The 6,368-nt window shown below is 54.9% G+C and overlaps 1 long non-coding RNA gene across 1 annotated transcript; it reads right to left on the bottom strand.

Annotated features, from left to right (window-relative positions):
• Window positions 1-1,380: 1,380 nt before the first annotated feature.
• Window positions 1,381-3,671, bottom strand: LOC144305051 (uncharacterized). The gene is made up of 2 exons (XR_013372088.1): window positions 3,434-3,671; window positions 1,381-2,009 (listed from the first exon to the last, which is right to left on the bottom strand). It is a non-coding gene; the product is annotated as an uncharacterized LOC144305051 (long non-coding RNA).
• Window positions 3,672-6,368: the final 2,697 nt, after the last annotated feature.

Below are 6,368 nucleotides of genomic sequence, written 5' to 3'. Positions count from 1 at the left end.
TGGGGGCCTAATCTCAGGGTGAGGAGGGACGTGTCCTGTGGGAGCCCAGGGACATGGCTGGGCCAGGAACATAGGGACACGAGGTCTGGCCTCAAAGCCCAGACAGAGAGGTGGGGCCTTCGGGAAAGGGTTGGCTGGGAATGGGGGAGGACGGGAGGGCGAGCATGGTGAGTCCCAGCCCCTTACAGCCACACTGGGGACCTTGCTTGCTCTCTTCTCCTTTCAGAGCCTCAGGGTTTCGTGTTTCCCTGGGGCCATGCTGTCTGCCCCGCCTCCTCATAAGATTGGAATAACACACTGTTCCACATGGGACCTTTATAGGTCAAATTCAGGGCTCTCCATCCGTGCTGGAATCTGTTTTCCAACATGCCCACAGGCGGTCATTGGCTTCCCTCAAATTCTCTGATCAGATGGGAGTGAGCTACTTCCTGGAAGCCCAATATTTTTATTTTATTTTTTTAAATAGAACTAGCATCATTGTTGACTTTCTGGATGTAAAAAAAAAAAAAAAAATTTTTTTCCTGATCATTATTTGCACACTCATTGTAAACATTTCATCAAGAATCCCATCACCCAGGGATAATCTCTTTAATTTTTGTCCATTCATGGCTACACATAGATATACATGGGATCATGTTCTATATCTGTTGGGAGTGAATTCAACTGCAAATACAGTGGCTTGAACACATCGGGTTAAATGATCTCACGTAGCGAGGAGACCAGTGGTGGCTGACTTCAGTTCACCAGTTCCTATGTCCAAGATCTCTGATTCTCTTGGCATTTCCCTCATGGTGATAAAGCAGCTGCAGCAGTGCCAGCCACCGCATCTGTACTCAAGACCAGGAAAGCTAGTCACTTCTGCATTTTTATCAGGAAAGCAAAAAAGTTGCTTTTTCACTTGCGGAAGGGACCCCAACAAATTTCTCTTCGGGTCTCATTAGCTAGATTGGCAGTAGAGAAGAGGATCGCCATGACCAGCCTTGGATCAATCATAATTCAGTGCCTGGGAGTGAGGAGGAGATTCTTCCAAACAAAATCAAGAAGGAGGGCAGAGTTAACAGTGTTTGCTGCATTCTACTTTATTATTGCCCCTTTTATTAATTTTATATCATGAACATCTTTCCCCATCAGTAAACATAGACTCAGGGCATGGGGGGGAAGGGGAGACTTTTAAAAAGAAAAAAAAAGGAAGGAGAGTAGTGGTCACCAGGGGCAGGGAGGAGGGGGCGTGGGGAGGTCGCTTCGATGGGCTGGGGAGGATGAGGGTCCCCGTGGGCGGGAGGGGTGGTCGCGCACTGGGTCGGACACTTGAAAAGTGTTAAGGTAGCAAGTTGGATGTCAGGTGTACTTTACCGCCATAAGGACAGACAGACTCAGTCACTGATTTACGGCTATTTATTGAGGGCCCGTCGTGTCCCAAGAACTAAGGCACCGGAGACGCAGTTATAAACCTAACAGCCGTCACCCTGGCCTTCGGGAGGCTTAGGGTCTGAGGAGGAACCCAGAGTGTCACCGAAAAGATTCGCAGGTACGTGAGGTAGGACGGGAGCCGTCCGGGACCAGGCCGAGGTGTGGCGTGTGGCGCTGTGATGCCATCAAGGTGACAGGAGACCAGGTTCATCAGGAGGTCACCGCGTCCGAAGCCGAGGCCATTCCCTTGCGCAGCTGCAGCTGGATGTGGAGCTTCCGTCCCCGCCAGGGCCGTCAGAGCACCCACGGGAAGCACCCTGCTGCAGGTGCAGGTGGCACACTCGACGGGCTCCTCGGCCTAGGGCCCCGCGTGCAGGCCTGCAGAGCCCGGGCACCTCGAGGTGGGGGCCCCCCCGTGCCCGCCGCCGTCCCTCCACCCTCTGCCGCCCGTGGCATCCTCGTCGGGAAACGCGGGCAACGTTGGGAGTAAAATACAGGTTCCAGTTGTTTTCACTTGCTCATTCCTGACGTTGGCCGTGGTTTTTCATCTGTTTCTTTTATAGGGTCACAGATCTTTCCTGAGGGTCAACTCTCTTTTCCTGTGGGATATTTTAGCTCTGTTAAGAATGGTCACCTCTGTCTGTCACAGAGTGACGCTCTTTGTGCGGCTCCGAGGGTTACAGGTCCTCCTTCTGGGGACACCACAGTGAGTCCTTGTCAGTCTAGCCGGCGGGGTCCTCCCACGGGCTGCAGGGCCACATCCATACCACCGCGGTCAGGTCCCCCCTACGTACCCCTGTCCACCTTCCACATTGATCCTAAGTCCCATCGCACCTGCCCCTGGGTCAGCCCCAGAACACGGTGGGGTGACCCGGGGCTCCCAGCCCTTGTGCAAGCTGGTGTTCCTCCCCCTTCTTCCCTAGTGAATGCTTCAGGACATACCGCGGTTCGAGTCACCCCTCTGAGAAGCTCTTCCCGATGCCCCAGGCAGGGCCTCCCTCTGCCCAGCAGTGACCACGCTGACTTGTCACAGTTCATTTGGCAATAATCCCATGGGCATGGCACCCCCCGCCCCCCACCAGACCGGCATGGGTCACATGCGTCTCTCTATCTCCAGCGCCTGGAACACGGGGTGACATCAGGCAGGTGTTTGATGAGCGTCTGTAGCCAAAATAACTGAAGGAGGGAAGGAAGGAAGGAAGGAAGGAAGGAAGGAAGGAAGGAAGGAAGGAAGGAAGGAAGGAAGGAGGGAGGGAAGGAAGGAGGGAATGAAGGAAGGAAGGAAGGAAGGAAGGAAGGAAGGAAGGAAGGAAGGAAGGGGGGAGGGAGGGAGGGAAGGAAGGAGGGAAGGAAGGAAGGAAGGAAGGAAGGAAGGAAGGAAGGAAGGAAGGAAGGAAGGAAGGAAGGAAGGGGTAATGAAGTCTACCCCCACCCTTCTCCACCCCAGGCTGGACGACCAGGCACCCAAAGCCTGCTGCTGCCCACCGACCCACTCTTGTCCGGGTTCAGGTTGGAAGATGTGCAGGTGGCCTGAGAATTTCACCCTGTGAAGATCACCTGTGGGACCTGTTACCTGGCCTGGGCACTTTCTGGGTCTCTCTGGCCCTCACCGGCCCTCCCCCTAAGCGATGTCTGAACTGGGCACTGCCTTGGCCAGGGTTCTGGTGTCCGCACCGAAGACCCAGCCCCTACCACGGCAGGGTGTTCCTCATGGCAAGGCTTGCGGTCAGCATTGAGGAATCTGGGGCACTGGCTCCACCAAGCTTCAGCCCTGACCTGACCTCACCCAGGACTACTACCATAGGCAAAAGAAAAAAACCTAAAAAAAAAAAAAAAAAAAAGAAAAAAACCTTTCACAGGCCAGGTTGGAAGCTGAATTCATGCCACAGGCCACATGCCAGCCTTCTTGCCACCAGTATGTTCCTCTCCTTTCTCTTTTGCATCTATTAACCAGCAGATGCTCTAAACGTTTCTTTCTTCATACCACTCCTCTGCTCAAGAACCATCCATGGATCCCACTTACCCATCAGATCAAATCTGAGCCCCACCGTAGGAATTCAAGGAACTCCAGGACCAAGCTCCAGCCTCCCTCTCTGACTTCATCCACCAGCCCTTCAGCTGGCCAGTCTCCTCTATATTCTAGAAGTTTCTTCCTCCTTCTCTCCTGTGGGGCTTGGCCTATCCCATGCCCTCTGCCTGAGATACCCTTGTTCCTTCCTTCTCTTGCTTAAATCCTGGCTTGCAACACCCACCTTCTCTGGGTCACCTTCCAACTGTTCCAGGTCTTAATAACCCATTTAAAAACAAAAGATTAAGTCCTTGTGTACTTTAGAATCATCTGGCTTGTTTATTCAAAATTCAGACCATCCCAGACCTCTCCGGAGGTGGCTCAAGGACACCAGGCTTTTGAAACTTCCCAGAAAAGTCTGATGCTGCAAGCCCAGCCTGATCTGTCGACTTGGAGGTGCTGATAATCCAGTGCTTGGATAGCAGCTCCAAGTCCACACTGGCTGTTGGTGTCCACACATCATACACATCCTCCTCGTCTCTGCAAGCAGTGATGATCATGATAACTGCCATCTGCTGAGGGCTCCCCAGGCACCAGACACATGCCGAGCACCCCGTATCCACCATCTCAACTGATCTTCATGATGTGCTGTTACGTGGACATTATTATTATTATTATTATTATTATTATTTTAAAGCTTTTATTTATTTATTCCTGAGACACGCAGAGAGAGAGACAGAGAGAGGGGGGCAGAGGGAGAAGCAGGCTCCTTGCAGGGAGCCCGATGTGGGACTTGATCCTGGATCCCAGGCCCATGCCCTGCGCCAAAGGCAGGTGCTCAACCGCTGAGCCACCCAGTTGACCCAGGTAGCGATTATTAACTTCATTTTACTGATAAGGAAACTGAGGACCAGAGAGGGTAAGCCTCTCAGCCAGAGTCACAGAGCTTGCCAGGTCTTGAAATCAGGCTGATGATGCCCAAGCCAGCGCTCCTCACCCCTAGGCCAGCGAGCCTTCAGAATGGGCACCTGCATCAGTTCAATTCAGGTAAATTCCTTTCTGTTTTAACACCACTACTGCCACTTGCTTTGGCTAAGTCCTGGGGACGAAACATGGTTAGCCAGAGGCCCCTGTCCTCGAAGGACCTCCTCATCTAGCCGGGGAGCCTGGCACATGCATAGCCAGTCACATAAGGAGCGCTGGGACAAGAGCAGGGTGCCCTGTTTGGGAAGGACGCCGAGGAAAGAGTGGGGTGGGGATGGGTCCCGTCCTGGGAGGGGAGAGAAGGCCAGTTCAGGCCTCAGAGTGGAATTTGAGGCAGCCCTTGAGGGATGGTAGAGAAGGGGATGAGGGGCTTCGGGCAGAGGGAACAGCCTGAGTGCAGGCGGCGTGGCGTGAAGGGTCATGTTCCCAGGCGCTGCTGCGCTGGGGGCGGCGGTGAACAAATTGGCCGTTAAGGGCAGTTGGGGCAGATCACCAAGGGCCTCAAACACCAGGGTGAGGAATCTGGCCTCATGCTGAGGGCAATAGGGAGTCATGGAAGGTGTGGGAGCAGGGGCGTGTCTGCCCTCAGCGCAAGCACAGGGAAGGGCACAGGTAGGTGGGTGCTCAAGGGAAGCCCGATGCCTGACTCAGCCCTTCTCTGGGAGGATGGCCAAATTCCTCAACTTCTCTGAGCCCATTTGCTCATCAGTAAAAGAGGGACAACACACCAACCTTGCAGGTTTTGAGGCTGAAATGAGATCAGGCGAGCAGAGCCTGGCAGGGGCATTATATGTGTGGACCCGGTGGCAGAAGGGAAAGAGCACAGGCTGCGGGGCCTTCCATTTGAATCCTAGCTCAGCCCCCCAAGGACTGCCAGCCTCTCAGGGCCAGAGGGAGAATTCAACTCAGAGCTAATAGACATAGGGCCCCTGACACCCCGCAGATGCTCAGCAGGCCTGGTCTGGCTGGCACCGGCCATCCTGCCCCCCTCCTCGCTCCTGGAACACCAGCAGTCTGGCTCCCCTTCCTCCTGCTCCCGCGGGAGGCTCCTTGTACTACGGGCCTCGGCTCCCTGCCACTTGCTCAACTTACCTGCCCCTCAACACCTGGGCCATAGACGTCTGTGCCCTTTGCAAGGAGCTTTCATGTGCACATTCTTCCTGGGGAACCCACTCCCTACTGCCAGTTTGTAAGCCGGACAGAGGAGGTCTGCTTTGTGCAGAGGAGGAAGGGGAGACCCAGAGAGGAAAGGCAGGACAGGTTGATGCCGTTCAAGCACCTGCTGTGTGTCAGAAGTGTCACATTCATTAACTCTCCTCCAAAACCCCTCCCCCATTGCATGTGTGGACACTGAGGTTCAGAAAGGGGCAGTGACTTGTCCGAAGTCACACAGCAAGGAACTGGCAGAGGCTGAGTGCAGGCCCAGATCTTTCTGACTCCAGAGTCTGGGGTTTGGAACAGACGTGTACAGCGTGGGGTTGACAGATCTGTCCCCGGGGCTGTTGTGAGGACCAGTTGGGAAAACAGGCAGGAGGGCAACTGAAACAGTGCGTAAGGACTAGAAATAGAAGTGCAATCTGGTCCGTCTCCACCAAATCACAGAGAGAACAGGGACAGAAGCCTAGGGAGGCTGCAGCGTGCCCAAGGTCAGGGCAAGCCCAAGCTCACCGCCCCCAGGACCTCCTGCCCAGGTAAGGGCAGGGACTATCCCTCCGGGGCCTCCCCACCCCAGGAGAGTGGAAACTTCCAAAGTCCCCCTGACCTGCCTGGAGGGTGAGAAGAGCAGGAATGTCTGCCATGGTACACGGCTCTGGAGCCTGGGGCTGAGGCTGGAATCCCAGGGCTTGCCACGGCCTCCAGGCCCGTCCAGCACTGCCCCCCCCACCCCACCCCCCACCCTGAGCCCTGGAGCTCGCCCGCCCCTGGGTATGTCAGCGACGAGAGGGGTCAGAGGCCCATGTTCTTA

This window comes from Canis aureus, chromosome 3, assembly GCF_053574225.1.
Source record: "Canis aureus isolate CA01 chromosome 3, VMU_Caureus_v.1.0, whole genome shotgun sequence".
In the NCBI taxonomy this organism is placed as follows: Eukaryota; Metazoa; Chordata; class Mammalia; order Carnivora; family Canidae; genus Canis; species Canis aureus.
This window is presented reverse-complemented; position numbering and strand designations above follow the sequence as displayed.